Source organism: Pseudophryne corroboree, chromosome 9 (assembly GCF_028390025.1).
Source record: "Pseudophryne corroboree isolate aPseCor3 chromosome 9, aPseCor3.hap2, whole genome shotgun sequence".
Taxonomy (NCBI): Eukaryota; Metazoa; Chordata; class Amphibia; order Anura; family Myobatrachidae; genus Pseudophryne; species Pseudophryne corroboree.
Genome location: NC_086452.1, coordinates 315,206,462 through 315,227,257, shown reverse-complemented (window position 1 = coordinate 315,227,257; position 20,796 = coordinate 315,206,462). Strand labels below are relative to the sequence as shown.

The following is a 20,796-nucleotide window of genomic DNA, read 5'->3' as shown; positions in this document are numbered from 1 at the left end:
AGCATCAAGCGATAATAGGAGATGGAGATCATTAACATGAATGTCATCTAAATGTTGGAGGACCGTCAGAACCTTCCTGATGTTAGTGACCGCATTGCGACCCCAAACAAAACCCGTTTGGTCTTGGTGTACCAGGGATGGGACCACCAGTTTGAGCTGCTCCGCAATAATCTTCGTAAAGAGTTTGTAGTCTACATTTAGTAATGAAATGGGATGATATGAACCTGGGAGAGTGGGGTTCCTCCCTGGCTTTGGCAAAACTTTAATAATGGCATCGTTAACATAGGAAGGAAGTTTATTATCTGTAAGAAAATAATTAAAAAGATTAGTAAGAGAAAGTGAAGATTATAGGATTCTATAGAATTCCCCAGTATACCCATCCGGACCTGGAGATTTACTTACGGTCCGGCACTTGACTTCCGGGACCTACGCGACGGGGCTCCGGCGGGCGGACTCCTCAATCCAGCATCGCAGCAAGTATACCACCGCTTTATGCGGTGGACCTAGCCCCCTGCTCAGATCACCCTCCTGTGCACACAGCACGGGATCAGAAGAAAGCCTTCTGTTTAATTTAAGCGGCACAAGACGGGTATTGTTTCCCCGGTAACGACGGTGCAGTGTCTGAGGTTTCCATGGTAACAGCACACACACACAGCAGTTACCAAGTACATGGAAACCACTCATGAACTGCACTGAAATTCCATATATACATACCAAATCTATTTATGATATTTACCTATGTAGGGAAATACTCACTAGCCGCATATTAATTCTACAATTACTGTGGTAATGATGTTATTATTTGTATCTTGACTGCAGGGGAGCTTTGCAAAGTAACACCACTGTTATTGTTATCTGCACTGACAGTTTTTTCTCTCTCTTACATGAGATAGTCACAGCTGCCATATATAATAATTTAATAATTTTTTGCTGGAGTCTATATTTACTTATTTAAACATTGTCAATACCATCACATGGGTCAGCACAGATTTTTCATAAGTTTTTTCAAATAATTAGTCATAAGATAATTGGTGCAATATCAATATGTCTTCTTGGTATAAATATTAGAGATGAGCGCCGGAAATTTTTCGGGTTTTGTGTTTTGGTTTTGGGTTCGGTTCCGCGGCCGTGTTTTGGGTTCGACCGCGTTTTGGCAAAACCTCACCGAATTTTTTTTGTCGGATTCGGGTGTGTTTTGGATTCGGGTGTTTTTTTCCAAAAAACCTAAAAAACAGCTTAAATCATAGAATTTGGCGGTCATTTTGATCCCAAAGTATTATTAACCTCAAAAACCATAATTTCCACTCATTTTCAGTCTATTCTGAATACCTCACACCTCACAATATTATTTTTAGTCCTAAAATTTGCACCGAGGTCGCTGTGTGAGTAAGATAAGCGACCCTAGTGGCCGACACAAACACCGGGCCCATCTAGGAGTGGCACTGCAGTGTCACGCAGGATGGCCCTTCCAAAAAACCCTCCCCAAACAGCACATGACGCAAAGAAAAAAAGAGGCGCAATGAGGTAGCTGTGTGAGTAAGATTAGCGACCCTAGTGGCCGACACAAACACCGGGCCCATCTAGGAGTGGCACTGCAGTGTCACGCAGGATGTCCCTTCCAAAAAACCCTCCCCAAACAGCACATGACGCAAAGAAAAAAAGAGGCGCAATGAGGTAGCTGTGTGAGTAAGATAAGCGACCCTAGTGGCCGACACAAACACCGGGCCCATCTAGGAGTGTCACTGCAGTGTCACGCAGGATGTCCCTTCCAAAAAACCCTCCCCAAACAGCACATGACGCAAAGAAAAAAAGAGGCGCAATGAGGTAGCTGTGTGAGTAAGATAAGCGACCCTAGTGGCCGACACAAACACCGGGCCCATCTAGGAGTGGCACTGCAGTGTTACGCAGGATGTCCCTTCCAAAAAACCCTCCCCAAACAGCACATGACGCAAAGAAAAAGAAAAGAAAAAAGAGGTGCAAGATGGAATTGTCCTTGGGCCCTCCCACCCACCCTTATGTTGTATAAACAGGACATGCACACTTTAACCAACCCATCATTTCAGTGACAGGGTCTGCCACACGACTGTGACTGATATGACGGGTTGGTTTGGACCCCCCCCAAAAAAGAAGCAATTAATCTCTCCTTGCACAAACTGGCTCTACAGAGGCAAGATGTCCACCTCATCATCATCCTCCGATATATCACCGTGTACATCCCCCTCCTCACAGATTATCAATTCGTCCCCACTGGAATCCACCATCTCAGCTCCCTGTGTACTTTGTGGAGGCAATTGCTGCTGGTCAATGTCTCCACGGAGGAATTGATTATAATTCATTTTAATGAACATCATCTTCTCCACATTTTCTGGATGTAACCTCGTACGCCGATTGCTGACAAGGTGAGCGGCGGCACTAAACACTCTTTCGGAGTACACACTTGTGGGAGGGCAACTTAGGTAGAATAAAGCCAGTTTGTGCAAGGGCCTCCAAATTGCCTCTTTTTCCTGCCAGTATAAGTACGGACTGTGTGACGTGCCTACTTGGATGCGGTCACTCATATAATCCTCCACCATTCTTTCAATGGGGAGAGAATCATATGCAGTGACAGTAGACGACATGTCCGTAATCGTTGTCAGGTCCTTCAGTCCGGACCAGATGTCAGCATCAGCAGTCGCTCCAGACTGCCCTGCATCACCGCCAGCGGGTGGGCTCGGAATTCTGAGCCTTTTCCTCGCACCCCCAGTTGCGGGAGAATGTGAAGGAGGAGATGTTGTTGACAGGTCGCGTTCCGCTTGACTTGACAATTTACTCACCAGCAGGTGTTTGAACCCCAGCAGACTTGTGTCTGCCGGAAAGAGAGATCCAAGGTAGGCTTTAAATCTAGGATCGAGCACGGTGGCCAAAATGTAGTGCTCTGATTTCAACAGATTGACCACCCGTGAATCCTTGCTAAGCGAATTAAGGGCTCCATCCACAAGTCCCACATGCCTAGCGGAATCGCTCCGTGTTAGCTCCTCCTTCAATGTCTCCAGCTTCTTCTGCAAAAGCCTGATGAGGGGAATGACCTGACTCAGGCTGGCAGTGTCTGAACTGACTTCACGTGTGGCAAGTTCAAAGGGCATCAGAACCTTGCACAACGTTGAAATCATTCTCCACTGCGCTTGAGACAGGTGCATCCCACCTCCTATATCGTGCTCAATTGTATAGGCTTGAATGGCCTTTTGCTGCTCCTCCAACCTCTGAAGCATATACAGGGTTGAATTCCACCTCGTTACCACTTCTTGCTTCAGATGATGGCAGGGCAGGTTCAGTAGTTTTTGGTGGTGCTCCAGTTTTCTGTACGTGGTGCCTGTACGCCGAAAGTGTCCCGCAATTCTTCTGGCCACCGACAGCATCTCTTGCACGCCCCTGTCGTTTTTTAAAAAATTCTGCACCACCAAATTCAAGGTATGTGCAAAACATGGGACGTGCTGGAATTGGCCCAGATTTAATGCACACACAATATTGCTGGCGTTGTCCGATGCCACAAATCCACAGGAGAGTCCAATTGGGGTAAGCCATTCCGCGATGATCTTCCTCAGTTGCCGTAAGAGGTTTTCAGCTGTGTGCGTATTCTGGAAAGCGGTGATACAAAGCGTAGCCTGCCTAGGAAAGAGTTGGCGTTTGCGAGATGCTGCTACTGGTGCCGCCGCTGCTGTTCTTGCGGCGGGAGTCCATACATCTACCCAGTGGGCTGTCACAGTCATATAGTCCTGACCCTGCCCTGCTCCACTTGTCCACATGTCCGTGGTTAAGTGGACATTGGGTACAGCTGCATTTTTTAGGACACTGGTGACTCTTTTTCTGAGGTCTGTGTACATTTTCGGTATCGCCTGCCTAGAGAAATGGAACCTAGATGGTATTTGGTACCGGGGACACAGTACCTCCAACAAGTCTCTAGTTGGCTCTGCAGTAATGATGGATACTGGAACCACGTTTCTCACCACCCAGGATGTCAAGGCCTCAGTTATCCGCTTTGCAGTAGGATGACTGCTGTGATATTTCATCTTCCTCGCAAAGGACTGTTGGACAGTCAATTGCTTGGTGGAAGTAGTAAAAGTGGTCTTACGACTTCCCCTCTGGGATGACCATCGACTCCCAGCAGCAACAACAGCAGCGCCAGCAGCAGTAGGCGTTACACGCAAGGATGCATCGGAGGAATCCCAGGCAGGAGAGGACTCGTCAGAATTGCCAGTGACATGGCCTGCAGGACTATTGGCATTCCTGGGGAAGGAGGAAATTGACACTGAGGGAGTTGGTGGGGTGGTTTGCGTGAGCTTGGTTACAAGAGGAAGGGATTTACTGGTCAGTGGACTGCTTCCGCTGTCGGCCCAAGTTTTTGAACTTGTCACTGACTTATTATGAATGCGCTGCAGGTGACGTATAAGGGAGGATGTTCCGAGGTGGTTAACGTCCTTACCCCTACTTATTACAGCTTGACAAAGGGAACACACGGCTTGACACCTGTTGTCCGCATTTCTGGTGAAATACTTCCACACCGAAGAGCTGATTTTTTTGGTATTTTCACCAGGCATGTCAACGGCCATATTCCTACCACGGACAACAGGTGTCTCCCCGGGTGCCTGACTTAAACAAACCACCTCACCATCAGAATCCTCCTGGTCAATTTCCTCCCCAGCGCCAGCAACACCCATATCCTCCTCATCCTGGTGTACTTCAACACTGACATCTTCAATCTGACTATCAGGAACTGGACTGCGGGTGCTCCTTCCATCACTTGCAGGGGGCGTGCAAATGGTGGAAGGCGCATGCTCTTCACGTCCAGTGTTGGGAAGGTCAGGCATCGCAACCGACACAATTGGAGTCGGACTCTCCTTGTGGATTTGGGATTTCGAAGAACGCACAGTTCTTTGCGGTGCTACTGCTTTTGCCAGCTTTAGTCTTTTCATTTTTCTAGCGAGAGGCTGAGTGCTTCCATCCTCATGTGAAGCTGAACCACTAGCCATGAACATAGGCCAGGGCCTCAGCCGTTCCTTGCCACTCCGTGTGGTAAATGGCATATTGGCAAGTTTACGCTTCTCCTCCGACAATTTTATTTTAGGTTTTGGAGTCCTTTTTTTACTGATATTTGGTGTTTTGGATTTGACATGCTCTGTACTATGACATTGGGCATCGGCCTTGGCAGACGACGTTGCTGGCATTTCATCGTCTCGGCCATGACTAGTGGCAGCAGCTTCAGCACGAGGTGGAAGTGGATCTTGATCTTTCCCTAATTTTGGAACCTCAACATTTTTGTTCTCCATATTTTAATAGGCACAACTAAAAGGCACCTCAGGTAAACAATGGAGATGGATGGATTGGATACTAGTATACAATTATGGACGGGCTGCCGAGTGCCGACACAGAGGTAGCCACAGCCGTGAACTACCGCACTGTACTGTGTCTGCTGCTAATATATAGACTGGTTGATAAAGAGATAGTATACTCGTAACTAGTATGTATGTATAAAGAAAGAAAAAAAAACCACGGTTAGGTGGTATATACAATTATGGACGGGCTGCCGAGTGCCGACACAGAGGTAGCCACAGCCGTGAACTACCGCACTGTACTGTGTCTGCTGCTAATATAGACTGGTTGATAAAGAGATAGTATACTCGTAACTAGTATGTATGTATAAAGAAAGAAAAAAAAACCACGGTTAGGTGGTATATACAATTATGGACGGGCTGCCGAGTGCCGACACAGAGGTAGCCACAGCCGTGAACTACCGCACTGTACTGTGTCTGCTGCTAATATATAGACTGGTTGATAAAGAGATAGTATACTCGTAACTAGTATGTATGTATAAAGAAAGAAAAAAAAACCACGGTTAGGTGGTATATACAATTATGGACGGGCTGCCGAGTGCCGACACAGAGGTAGCCACAGCCGTGAACTACCGCACTGTACTGTGTCTGCTGCTAATATATAGACTGGTTGATAAAGAGATAGTATACTCGTAACTAGTATGTATGTATAAAGAAAGAAAAAAAAACCACGGTTAGGTGGTATATACAATTATGGACGGGCTGCCGAGTGCCGACACAGAGGTAGCCACAGCCGTGAACTACCGCACTGTACTGTGTCTGCTGCTAATATATAGACTGGTTGATAAAGAGATAGTATACTCGTAACTAGTATGTATGTATAAAGAAAGAAAAAAAAACCACGGTTAGGTGGTATATACAATTATGGACGGGCTGCCGAGTGCCGACACAGAGGTAGCCACAGCCGTGAACTACCGCACTGTACTGTGTCTGCTGCTAATATATAGACTGGTTGATAAAGAGATAGTATACTCGTAACTAGTATGTATGTATAAAGAAAGAAAAAAAAACCACGGTTAGGTGGTATATACAATTATGGACGGGCTGCCGAGTGCCGACACAGAGGTAGCCACAGCCGTGAACTACCGCACTGTACTGTGTCTGCTGCTAATATATAGACTGGTTGATAAAGAGATAGTATACTCGTAACTAGTATGTATGTATAAAGAAAGAAAAAAAAACCACGGTTAGGTGGTATATACAATTATGGACGGGCTGCCGAGTTCCGACACAGAGGTAGCCACAGCCGTGAACTACCGCACTGTACTGTGTCTGCTGCTAATATATAGACTGGTTGATAAAGAGATAGTATACTCGTAACTAGTACGTATGTATAAAGAAAGAAAAAAAACCCACGGTTAGGTGGTATATACAATTATGGACGGGCTGCCGAGTGCCGACACAGAGGTAGCCACAGCCGTGAACTACCGCACTGTACTGTGTCTGCTGCTAATATAGACTGGTTGATAAAGAGATAGTATACTCGTAACTAGTATGTATGTATAAAGAAAGAAAAAAAAACCACGGTTAGGTGGTATATACAATTATGGACGGGCTGCCGAGTGCCGACACAGAGGTAGCCACAGCCGTGAACTACCGCACTGTACTGTGTCTGCTGCTAATATAGACTGGTTGATAAAGAGATAGTATACTCGTAACTAGTATGACTATAAAGAAAGAAAAAAAACCCACGGTTAGGTGGTATATACAATTATGGACGGGCTGCCGAGTGCCGACACAGAGGTAGCCACAGCCGTGAACTACCGCACTGTACTGTGTCTGCTGCTAATATAGACTGGTTGATAAAGAGATAGTATACTACTAATATTATATATACTGGTGGTCAGGTCACTGGTCACTAGTCACACTGGCAGTGGCACTCCTGCAGCAAAAGTGTGCACTGTTTAATTTTAATATAATATTATGTACTCCTGGCTCCTGCTATAACCTATAACTGGCACTGCAGTGCTCCCCAGTCTCCCCCACAATTATAAGCTGTGTGAGCTGAGCACAGTCAGATATATATATACATTGATGCAGCACACTGGGCTGAGCAGTGCACACAGATATGGTATGTGACTGAGTCACTGTGTGTATCGTTTTTTTCAGGCAGAGAACGGATATATTAAATAAAACAAACAACTGCACTGTCTGGTGGTCACTGTGGTCGTCAGTCACTAAACTCTGCACTCTCTTCTACAGTATCACAGCCTCAGGTCAATCTCTCTCTCTCTCTCTCAACCCTAATCTAAATGGAGAGGACGCCAGCCACGTCCTCTCCCTATCAATCTCAATGCACGTGTGAAAATGGCGGCGACGCGCGGCTCCTTATATAGAATCCGAGTCTCGCGAGAATCCGACAGCGTCATGATGACGTTCGGGCGCGCTCGGGTTAACCGAGCAAGGCGGGAGGATCCGAGTCTGCTCGGACCCGTGAAAAAAACATGAAGTTCGTGCGGGTTCGGATTCAGAGAAACCGAACCCGCTCATCTCTAATAAATATACAGCTGTTCTTGCAAATTAGTGTATGTATTGCCTGTCAGTTTTTATTGGTTAACCGTTTATTTATCATTAACCATCCAGGCAACCTGTGATTCTTATCAACTATTGTATTGTATTATGTGTGAAGTTGCAGAACAGACGGATAGCTGCTCTTGCAACTTTTGTGCTGCAGCCTATATGAACTCTCATTAATTTTCATACTGGATGTTATGTCAAGTTTGAGATCTTTTTTGCCTGTCAGTATTTCTTGGTTAACCGTTTATTTATCATTAACCATCCAGGCAACCTGTGGGCTGTAACTTGTGAGTCCATACGCTTTGCATTATACAGCACAGGCGCATTACTGTCACCATCTCTCACTGTAATTTTCACACCAACAACTCAGGTTGCATATTTATGGATTAATTGGGATGCTTTGGAGCAGGTCCTCTCACTATAGCCCTTATTTCATTCTTTGGAAAGAACTCACCATGGACTATTTGTGATACAATTCACACGTGCTCTCACTACTATCTCATTTTTTGAGACATCCCTTAGGGGAGAGCAATTAACCTCCCCGTTTGTTATAGATCCATCCATCCATAAACACATCTTTTTGAGTGTGTATAAATAAAACTTGTGAGGGGAGATAAATTATTCTCTCCAGTTTTTTTCAGATCCCCCCATCCATTTAAGTGTAATTTTCCCCATCCATTTACGTGTCATTTTGGGGGCGACCTGCGTGTCATAGACCAACATCAGTCATTATATTACTTTCTTTGAATTTGCCTCATCAGTGGCCATTGCCCATGCTGACAGGTATTCTTTCGACTTTCTACAGTCATACCATGCTGGACATGCCCGATCTCGCCTGATCTTGGAAGCCAAGCAGCATTGGGCCAGGTCAGTACCAGAAAGGGTGACCCTCTGGGAATACCGGGTACTGTAGCACCAAGAAATATACCTTCCGCTGATCAGCAAATTTAATTTCAGTTCAACCTTGCAATCCACTATTGCAGCTGACCCACTCTTTAGGAGTCCATACTTACACAAGCCGGTTTTCTCTAACGTCCTAAGTGGATGCTGGGGACTCCGTCAGGACCATGGGGAATAGCGGCTCCGCAGGAGACAGGGCACAAAAATAAAGCTTTAGGATTAGGTGGTGTGTACTGGCTCCTCCCCCTATGACCCTCCTCCAAGCCTCAGTTAGGTTTTTGTGCCCGTCCGAGCAGGGTGCAATCTAGGTGGCTCTCTTAAAGAGCTGCTTAGAAAAAGTTTTTTAGGTTTTTTATTTTCAGTGAGTCCTGCTGGCAACAGGCTCACTGCATCGAGGGACTTAGGGGAGAGAATTTCAACTCACCTGCGTGCAGGATGGATTGGATTCTTAGGCTACTGGACACCATTAGCTCCAGAGGGAGTCGGAACACAGGTCTCACCCTGGGGTTCGTCCCGGAGCCGCGCCGCCGACCCCCCTTACAGATGCTGAAGATTGAAGGTCCGGAAACAGGCGGCAGAAGGCTCTTCAGTCTTCATGAAGGTAGCGCACAGCACTGCAGCTGTGCGCCATTGTTGTCACACACTTCACACCATGCGGTCACGGAGGGTGCAGGGCGCTGCTGGGGGCGCCCTGGGCAGCAATATTTTAATACCTTATGGCAAAAGAATACATCACATATAGCCATTAAGGCTATATGTATGTATTTAACCCATGCCAGTTATCTAAAACTACGGGAGGAAAGCCCGCCGAAATAGGGGGCGGGGCTTATTCTCCTCAGCACACAGCGCCATTTTCCTGCTCAGCTCCGCTGTGAGGAAGGCTCCCAGGACTCTCCCCTGCACTGCACTACAGAAACAGGGTAAAACAGAGAGGGGGGGCATTTTTTGGCGATATATTGGATATATTTAAGCTGCTATAAGGAACAACACTTATATAAGGTTGTTCCCATATATATTATAGCGCTTGGGTGTGTGCTGGCAAACTCTCCCTCTGTCTCCCCAAAGGGCTAGTGGGGTCCTGTCTTCGATAAGAGCATTCCCTGTGTGTCTGCTGTGTGTCGGTACGTGTGTGTCGACATGTATGAGGACGATGTTGGCGTGGAGGCAGAGCAATTGCCGATAATGGTGATGTCACCCCCCAGGGAGTCGACACCGGAATGGATGGCTTTGTTTATGGAATTACGTGATAATGTCAGCACATTACAAAAATCAGTTGACGACATGAGACGGCCGGCAAACCAGTTAGTACCTGCCCAGGCGTCTCAGACACCGTCAGGGGCTATAAAGCGCCCTTTACCTCAGTCGGTCGATACAGACCCAGACACAGACACTGAATCTAGTGTCGACGGTGATGAAACAAACGTATTTTCAAGTAGGGCCACACGTTATATGATCACGGCAATGAAGGAGGCTTTGCATATCTCTGATACTGCAAGTACCACAAAAAGGGGTATTATGTGGGGGGTGAAAAAACTACCTGTAGTTTTTCCTGAATCAGAGGAATTAAATGATGTATGTGATGAAGCGTGGGTTAACCCAGATAGAAAAATGCTAATTTCAAAAAAGTTATTAGCATTATACCCTTTCCCGCCAGAGGTTAGGGCGCGCTGGGAAACACCCTGTCAGACTTGGTTTTGTCTGTGTCCCCGGAGGGGGCGCTAGTGGGTCAGTGGAGGTGGATGGGAGAAAACGAGGAGGCTGAATTATGTTTCTGCGCATGAGCGCAATGATATTTATTAAACAGATGGTTCACAAAACGGCAGCAGAAAATAACAGTAGGAAATGCAAATGTCAATTGTACAGCGTGGCAGCTGAAAGTCTATGGTAACAGAATGAATGGTGACTGATGAAATAATAACCGGTAGTGATGATAACAGATGAGTGATAATTTGGCAGAGAATATTCTGGTATGGGAACCAGAGCAGATTAAAACATGGAACCAGCAGAGATGGTGTTGTATAGCAAACCTGGTAGCAGAGGCAGGAGTCTGACTCACAGTGCAGGTGATGAGGCACTGGCAGCAAGCAAGCTGTATCACAGGTGGAGAGATGGAACACACCTGGAGTCAGTCTCTACTGCTAGGCTGAAGCACACAGAGATGGTGATGAGTGTGAAGCCTGTAGATGGAAGCAGGTATTGCTGGGGCTTGAAGTTCCACGGAGCTGTGAAGAGTAACCAGGAGTACAAAGTCTCAGGTAGAAAGCCAGGAACACGGAACAGCAGGTAGGTATCCAGGTACACGGAGGAAACAGGAACCAGATCCTTACACATGAGTCGCAGGAGTGACACAAAGTTCAGGATGCCTGCAGACTGATCCTGCAGCTTCATATATACCCCTTGTTAAACAGTCATTGGTGGAGTGAGGAAAAGTGGGTGCGGCCAAGCACCGGATTGGCCGCCGTATGCTGACTGCTGGAGGCTGTCACGGCGGCGCCCATGCCGCGGCCTAGCGGGAACACGGCGTGCTACACGCCCGCTATCACAGGAGCGCTCCCAGGCCCAGGATGGCGTCTGATGGCAGAGACGCGGATGACAGATGAACGCAGGGACCCAGGACGGAGTCCGCAGCGGCGGACAGATGTCAGCTTGGTGAGTCGATTCCTGACAGTACCCCCCCCTTTAAGGGTGGGCACCGAACACCCACGTGGCTTGGAAGGATGAGTGTTATGGAAGACACGGACCAACCTTGGAGCATGGACATCCAACGAATTCACCCAACTTCTCTCCTCTGGGCCATAACCGGACCAATCGACAAGGTATTGAAGACGTCCATACCGGCAACGGGAATCCAGAATCTTGCCAATCTCGAACTCCACGCCCCGCTGAGTTCGAACTTTGGGGCCAACTGGAAGAGCTCTTTGGAAATGATTCAGGACTAAAGGTCTGAGGAGAGAAACATGAAAAGCATTAGGTATTCGCAGAGAAGGTGGTAACTTCAGCTTGTAGGCCACAGGGTTGATGACTCTTTCGACAGGGAAGGGGCCAATGAAACGTGGTGCAAATTTCATAGACGGGACCCTAAGACGGAGGTTCCGGGTAGACAGCCAAACCTTGTCCCCAGGTTTCAGGCTAGGAACTGCGCGTCTTTTGCGATCAGCAAAGTATTTATACCGGCTGGAGGCCTTTTTGAGAGAAATGTGAATCTTCCTCCAGATTGAAGAAAACTGACTCAGGGCAGTAGTGGCAGCAGGAACATCCATGTGAGGGAGTTCTTGGAAGTCTGGAACACGAGGATGTTGCCCATATACTGCAAAGAATGGAGTTGTCTCAGTAGCAGTGTGGTAGCGGAAGTTGTGGGCAAACTCGGCCCATGGGAGCAGATCAAACCAGTCATCCTGAGAAGATGAAACATACAATCTTAAAAATGTCTCTAGTTCTTGATTTACCCTCTCTGTCTGCCCATTCGTCTGAGGGTGGTAAGATGACGAGAACTTCAGTTTAACCTGCATGGCAGAACAGAGAGCCCTCCAAAACCTCGCTACAAACTGTACACCTCGGTCGGATATTATTTCTGAGGGTAGACCATGTAAGCGGAAAATCTCCCGTAGGAAGATTTGGGCGAGTTTTGGGGAAGAAGGGAGACCCTGGAGAGGAACAAAATGGGCCATCTTGGTAAATCTATCCACTACAACCCAGATGGTATTGTATCCTTGAGAAGGAGGAAGGTCGGAGATAAAGTCCATGGACAGGTGTGACCAAGGGCGACTAGGAATAGACAATGGTTGTAACTGACCTGCTGGAGACTGACGAGGAGTCTTGTGCTGCACACACTTAGGACAGGATGCTACGAAATCCTTGATGTCAGCTTTCATCTTTGGCCACCAGTATGTCTCAGAGAGGAACTTGAAGGTTTTCAGGACACCGGGATGACCAGTGAACTTGGATTGATGGGCCCAAGACAGCAACTTGGGACGGAGTTCTGGGGAAACTAAAGTCTTACCAGGAGGAGGAGCTGGGGAGACTTGAGATGCAGCAAATACCACTGGACTCAGGATGGAATGTGGAACTGAGTCAGGCGTTTCCTCTTCGGATTCCATAGATCGGGATAAGGCGTCAGCTTTAACATTCTGCGAACCTGGGCGGAAATGAAGCTTAAAGTTAAAACGTGAGAAAAACATAGCCCACCTGGACTGGCGAGGATTAAGGCACTGGGCTGCCTTTAAATATAGCAGATTTTTATGATCCGTGTAGATGTTGAACGGATGTTTGGCCCCTTCCAGGAGATACCTCCATTCCTCGAGGGCCAGCTTAATCGCCAGTAGTTCTTGATCTCCAATGGAGTAGTTAGCTTCTGCAGGGAGGAATTTACGAGAATAAAATCCACAGGGGTGGATTTTCCCATCGGTTCCCTTCTGGGAGAGAACAGCTCCAACTCCAACTGTAGAGGCATCCACCTCCAACTCGAACGGTCTGTTTACATCTGGCTGGGACAGAACTGGAGCAGACATAAAGGCCAGCTTGATCTTCTGGAAGGCCGCTAAAGCCTCTTCTGACCAGTTGGAATGGTCTGCCCCTTTCCGAGTTAAGTTGGTAATAGGAGCGATGATAGTGGAGAATCCCCGAATAAATTTCCTATAGTAGTTGGCAAATCCCAGGAACCGCTGAATAGACTTGAGAGAATTTGGAATGGACCAATTGGCAATGGCTTCCAACTTTGTCGGGTCCATCTGGAGATCCGATCCGGAAATTATATAACCCAGGAAGGGTATAGAGGAAACTTCAAAGGTACACTTGGATAGTTTACCGTAGAGCCGGTTCTCACGAAGACGTCGGAGGACTTCACGGACTTGTAGACGATGAGAGGGAAGATCTTGGGAGAAGATGAGGATATCATCCAGATAAACAACGAGGTATTTATACAGAACGTCACGGAAGATTTCGTTCACAAAGTGTTGGAACACTGCTGGGGCATTACTCAACCCGAATGGCATTACCAGGTACTCGTAATGACCATCTCGAGTGTTAAAAGCTGTCTTCCATTCGTCACCACTCCGGATTCTGATGAGGTTGTAGGCACCGCGGAGATCTAGCTTGGTGAAGATGCGGGCTCCTTTAACTCTGTCAAATAATTCGGTAATGAGTGGTAATGGATAACTATTTTTAATGGTAATGTCATTGAGACCCCGGTAGTCAATGCATGGACGCAGTCCTCCATCCTTCTTTTTAACAAAGAAGAAGCCTGCACCAGCGGGTGATGATGAAGGACGGATGAATCCCTTCTGTAAATTTTCCCGGATGTAGTCGCTCATCGCTTCAGTTTCAGGAACAGATAACGGGTAGGTACGCCCCCTAGGTGGCTTCTTGCCAGGAAGGAGATCGATGGGACAATCCCATTCTCTATGGGGCGGCAGGACATCCGCGGCCTTTTCACTGAAGACATCAGAGAAATCTTGATAAGCCGCAGGAAGACTTGACTGGGTTTTTACTTCAGTAGACTGTTAGGCGCCGGGGTCCGCTCGGCCGTGCGGCCCGGCGCCTAGCAACCAGGGACGCCGTGCGCGTTCAGCCGCCGGCTCCCTGGCAACGCTAAGACGCCGGGCGCACGGAGCCGCTCTGACCTTAGCAACGGGGACGCCACGTTCAGCCGCGTTCCCCGTTGCTGGGTCTATTCTCATTACCCTGATTATGTGCTGGCCGTGCAGCATGCAAGCTGCACGGCATTTCTATTTGATTGTCCTGTCTGGATCTTGATTGGAGGGTGCCTGAATAAAGGCACCCTCAGGACTTCTTACAGACTCCGGTGATAGCTTCCTGTTTGCTTGTGTCTGCTGCAGAGAGTTCCCAGTCCCGGTCCTTTTGGTTGTTCCTGTCCTCAGAGATCCTGTACTCGGAAGTTACCATCCGTTCCTGGAGTCTGACCGAGCACCTTTAACATCTGGTGGTGTCGTGAGTCGCGGCGCAGCCGTGTGTTGCGGCTTGTCCGCTTCTGTTTATTATTTTGTTTAATTGTGTTCTGGAGCTTTGCGGAGGATTCCGCTTCCACAGATCCACTCTGGTGTCCGGCGGTGCCGGATAGGAGTGTCGGATCAGTGGATCTTTGGTTGTCCTTTTTCCTGGCGGCTAGTCCGCACATACCTTTTGATTTAGTTAGTTAGCTTGTAACCCCTGGCCTGGTTGCTTAGTCAGAGGGCCCCTTGTTATCACCCTGTCTCGAACTTCCCCTTGTCTCCCTTTAAGACCTGCGGGGGCATCGGGGTTGGGCAGACATAATCCGCCCTTCGAACGCGGCTGCCATGGGCTCAAGCAACCATAGTCTCGCAGGGGATTTCTGATTACACGGGCGAGACAACGGAGTTAGGGCGCCAGGGGTTACTAGGCTATCCAGCTCCCACAACCAGCTTGTTTTCCTGTACTCAGATCCCTGCCATAAGATCTCCTCCGGTCTGGAGTACAGGAATCATAACATTATCACCGGCCAACAAAAGAAAAGATTAAACTTACAGTAAATTTTTTCACTTTTTAGTTGGGAGATTTTTTGTCGGCCTTATGAATCCCACCGGTGTTGGGCCAAACCCTGGCCAGCTTCTTGTTAGTCAGATTCAGGAACTTACTCAGATGGTTCAGGATCTGTCCCTCCGGGTGAGGTCACAGGAAGATCTGTTACGGACTTCCCCGAGGGTCATCCCTGAACCAAAAATGCATCTGCCTGACCGTTTTTCTGGGGATAGAAAACAGTTTTTTAATTTTAAAGAATCTTGCAAACTGTATTTTCGTTTAAGACCAGTTACCTCAGGTACAGAGGCTCAGCGGGTTGGGATTATTATTTCTCTACTTCAGGGGGATCCTCAGACCTGGGCTTTTGGTTTAAAGACAGACGATCCGGCCTTATCGTCTGTAGACGCCTTTTTAAAATCTTTAGGGCTATTGTATGACGACCCTGATAGAGAGGCGTCCGCAGAAAGTCAGTTGCGTGCTCTTAGACAGGGTAGGAATCCCGCAGAGAATTATTGTACGGAGTTTCGCCGTTGGTCGAACGACTGTGGCTGGAATGACCCAGCCCTGCGCAGTCAGTTTCGCCTCGGCTTATCTGAATCTATAAAAGACAGTCTCCTCCAGTATCCCGCTCCTGAGACCCTCGATAACCTCATGGAGCTATCTATTAAAATAGATCGTCGGCTCAGAGAGCGGAGGGCTGAAAAAGGGGCATCTGTCGGGTCCTCTCCCTGGGTTCCTTCCATTCCTGTAGACATAGAGGAGCCTATGCAGATTGGTCTCTCCAAATTGTCTCCGGAAGAAAGAACCAGGAGGCAAAATTATGGTCTGTGTTTATACTGCGGAGGTAAGGGACATTTTGCCCGTAGTTGTCCAAACAAGTTGGGAAACTTCCTGACCAAGTGAGTTGTGAGGGGGTTCACTTTGGTCTGCAGCTCATCTCCTCAAATAATTCACTGTTGGTTCCTGCTAAAGTTTCCTATGGCAGCCTCTGTTCCTCGGTCTCTGCTTTTGTGGACAGTGGAGCTGCAGGAAACTTTATGGATTTAACATGGGCCAAGGCCTTAGGTATTTCTCAGCTAACCTTGGGTAGGTGTATCACCATGCATGGTTTAGATGGGAGTCCTTTATCCTATGGGGTTATTTCTCTATGTACACCTCCTGTTTTGCTCTCGGTGGGAGCTCTGCATTCTGAAAAAATTGAGTTTTTCCTTACCCATTGTCCAGCAGTTCCTGTGGTTCTGGGTCATCCTTGGCTGGCCTTTCATAATCCCATCATTAATTGGCAGTCTGGGGAGATCCTACAATGGGGTACCATCTGTGATAAAGAATGTATTACGCTTCCTATCCGAGTAGCTGCCGCCAGTTCCGCACATATTCCTGGGGAATACCAGGATTTTGTTGATGTGTTTTCCAAGGGCAATGCGGATATTTTGCCTCCCCATAGGCCTTATGATTGTGCCATTGAGTTAATTCCTGGTGCCACGTTGCCTAAAGGAAGGTTATATGCATTGTCTGGTCCTGAAACGGTGGCCATGAATGAGTATGTGAAAGAAAGCCTTGGGAAAGGGTTTATCAGGCCATCTAAATCCCCTTTAAGTGCAGGTTTCTTCTTCGTAGAGAAGAAGGATGGTTCACTCAGACCCTGCATTGACTTTAGAGCTTTGAATAAGATCTCAGTAAAGAATACTTACCCTCTGCCGCTGATCTCTGTCCTCTTTGATCAGCTACGTTCGGCTATTATTTTTTCTAAGATTGATCTTAGAGGAGCATATAACCTCATCAGAATCAGGTCAGGGGATGAGTGGAAAACGGCATTTAGTACTCAGTCGGGCCACTATGAGTATCTGGTCATGCCATTCGGCCTATCTAACGCTCCGGCAGTTTTCCAGGATCTCATTAATGATGTGCTCCGTGAGTTTCTGGGAAGATTCGTCGTGGTCTATTTAGACGATATTTTGATATATTCTGACTCCGTGGAACAACATGTTACCCAGGTGCGTCAGGTGCTAAAGAGATTACGTGAAAATCACTTATATGCCAAGCTGGAGAAGTGTGAATTTCATGTCACGGAAGTATCCTTTTTAGGGTACATTATTTCCCCTCGGGGATTCCGAATGGAACCAAAAAAGCTCCAAGCCATCCTTAGTTGGGCGCAACCCACCAATTTAAAAGCAATTCAGCGCTTTTTAGGGTTTGCAAACTACTATAGAAGATTTATTCACTCTTTCTCTGACCTAGTTGCTCCCATTGTGGCACTTACTAAGAAGGGAGCAGATCCTACCAATTGGTCATGTGAAGCGGAGTTATCTTTTCAGGCCTTGAAACAAGCCTTTGTCTCAGCCCCTGTCCTTAGACATCCCAACCCAGAATTACCTTTCATTGTTGAGGTAGATGCCTCGGAGGTTGGAGTAGGGGCTATCCTTTCTCAGAAGGATCCAGATTCCCTTGAGTTACATCCTTGTGCCTTTATGTCCAGGAAATTCTCATCTGCAGAATCCAACTACGATGTTGGTAACCGGGAATTGCTGGCTATTAAATGGGCTTTCGAGGAGTGGAGACATTGGCTTGAAGGAGCTACCCACACCATTTCAGTTTTGACTGATCACAAAAATCTTCAATACATTGAATCGGCTAAACGACTGAATGCCCGACAGGCTCGTTGGGCTTTATTTTTTACTCGTTTCAAATTCATTATCACCTTCAGACCAGGTTCCAAGAATACCAAGGCAGATGCCCTGTCACGCAGTTTCCTTCCGGTTCAAGACAACAGTCCTGTTACTCCCATACTTCCGCCTTCAGTCATTCAGGCAGGTCTCACACAGGATGTATTTTCCCAATTAAAACTGCTTCAACATCAAGCTCCGGGAAATACTCCTGCTAGTCGTCTTTTTGTTCCTGAGTTTTTGAGAGCAACTGTTTTGGCGGAATTTCATGATAGCAAAGTTGCAGGGCATCCGGGAATCGCTAAGACTTTGGAATTAGTATCCCGCTCAGTATGGTGGCCTGGTCTTTCCAAAGACATTAAAGAGTTTGTTTTTTCGTGTCAGGTCTGTGCACAGCATAAAGTTCCCCGTTCTTTGCCTATTGGTCAACTTATGCCCTTGAAAGTTCCTCTTAGGCCATGGTCGCATATCTCCATGGATTTTGTGGTGGATCTCCCTCTGTCAGCCGGATGCCGAGTCATATGGGTGGTAGTGGACCGTTTTAGCAAGATGGCCCATTTTATTGCTCTTCCCCGATTGCCATCTGCCTAGGGATTGGCAGTCTTGTTCCTCCGTCATGTTTTCAGACTCCATGGGTTACCCACTGATATTGTTTCTGACAGGGGTCCACAATTCATTGCGCAATTTTGGAGGTCTTTTTGTGCTTCGTTAAAAATGAAATTATCTTTAACCTCCGGCTATCATCCACAATCCAATGGACAGACTGAGCGAGTTAACCAATCTCTAAAACAATATTTGCGTTTGTACTCGGCCAAACTCCAAAATGACTGGTCTGAGTTTCTTCCATTGGCGGAGTTTGCTTATAATAATGCCTGTCATTCCTCCACCAATGTGTCTCCATTTTTTGCAGTTTTTGGTTTCCACCCCAGAGCTAATTAATTTTTTCAACATTCCTCTGTCTCCTCTCTGGCCCTGACCTCTCATCTTAAACTTATTTGGAAAAAAGTGCACCTGGCTCTCAGAAAAGCAGCTTTCCGGGAAAAAAAATTTTCTGACAGGCTCCGGCGGCCGTGCACTTTTAAAGTAGGAGACAGGGTGTGGTTGTCGACTCGCAACATCAAACTTCGACAAACCTCAGCCAGATTGGGTCCTAGATTTATTGGACCATTTCTCATTATCAAAAAAGTCAATCCAGTTGCTTTCCGGTTACGTTTACCAAAAACTTTACGGATCGGAAATACCTTCCATTGCTCATTGCTTAAACCATATGTTTCGTCCAGCAGATTTCCTCGTAAAAAATCTCAGGGGAGATCACCAGTTAATGTACAGGGTCAGCAAGAGTTCTTGGTTGAGAAGGTTCTCGATTCCAAGTTGTCCCGGGGTCGGCTTTATTTTTTGGTGCATTGGAGAGGTTATGGGCCAGAGGAAAGGTCGTGGGTCCTGGATGAAGACCTTCATGCCCCAAAGCTCAAAAAAGCATTTTTTCGTGAATTTCCTCGGAAACCTGGCTTTAGGGGTTCCTTGACCCCTCCTCAAGGGGGGGGTACTGTTAGGCGCCGGGGTCCGCTCGGCCGTGCGGCCCGGCGCCTAGCAACCAGGGACGCCGTGCGCGTTGCCGCCGGCTCCCTGGCAACGCTAAGACGCCGGGCGCACGGAGCCGCTCTGACCTTAGCAACGGGGACGCCACGTTCAGCCGCGTTCCCCGTTGCTGGGTCTATTCTCATTACCCTGATTATGTGCTGGCCGTGCAGCATGCAAGCTGCACGGCATTTCTATTTGATTGTCCTGTCTGGATCTTGATTGGAGGGTGCCTGAATAAAGGCACCCTCAGGACTTCTTACAGACGCCGGTGATAGCTTCCTGTTTGCTTGTGTCTGCTGCAGAGAGTTCCCAGTCCCGGTCCTTTTGGTTGTTCCTGTCCTCAGAGATCCTGTACTCGGAAGTTACCATCCGTTCCTGGAGTCTGACCGAGCACCTTTAACATCTGGTGGTGTCGTGAGTCGCGGCGCAGCCGTGTGTTGCGGCTTGTCCGCTTCTGTTTATTATTTTGTTTAATTGTGTTCTGGAGCTTTGCGGAGGATTCCGCTTCCACAGATCCACTCTGGTGTCCGGCGGTGCCGGATAGGAGTGTCGGATCAGTGGATCTTTGGTTGTCCTTTTTCCTGGCGGCTAGTCCGCACATACCTTTTGATTTAGTTAGTTAGCTTGTAACCCCTGGCCTGGTTGCTTAGTCAGAGGGCCCCTTGTTATCACCCTGTCTCGGACTTCCCCTTGTCTCCCTTTAAGACCTGCGGGGGCATCGGGGTTGGGCAGACATAATCCGCCCTTCGAACGCGGCTGCCATGGGCTCAAGCAACCATAGTCTCGCAGGGGATTTCTGATTACACGGGCGAGACAACGGAGTTAGGGCGCCAGGGGTTACTAGGCTATCCAGCTCCCACAACCAGCTTGTTTTCCTGTACTCAGATCCCTGCCATAAGATCTCCTCCGGTCTGGAGTACAGGAATCATAACATAGACTTGATTGGACAAACTTGGGCTAAACAGGACTGATGGCAATGTGAACCCCATGAAGTAAGTTGTAACGTTGACCAGTCAAACTGTGGATTGTGTAGCTGGAGCCAGGGCATGCCCAAAACGATCTCCTGGGTGGCTTGAGGAATGACTAAGAACTTTATTAATTCTGAGTGTAGGAACCCAACTCCCAAAACCACTGGTGCAGTTTGGTGAGAAATATTCCCCTTGGAGATTCGGCTACCATCCACGGCGGTAATGTAGACTGGGTAAGAAAGTTCACATACAGGCAAGCAAAATTTATTTACCGCAGCTTGGGTGATGAAATTTCCTGCGGCTCCA

At 47.6% G+C, this 20,796-nt stretch overlaps 1 protein-coding gene and 1 pseudogene across 2 annotated transcripts in view; both read left to right on the top strand.

Moving 5' to 3' along the window:
* The window catches only part of MEI1 (meiotic double-stranded break formation protein 1), a 1,382,157-nt gene that overhangs the window by 1,032,668 nt on the left and 328,693 nt on the right, over positions 1-20,796 (top strand). The gene's annotated exons all lie outside the window — the stretch shown is intronic.
* Positions 8,681-8,799, top strand: LOC134960482 (5S ribosomal RNA; annotated as a pseudogene).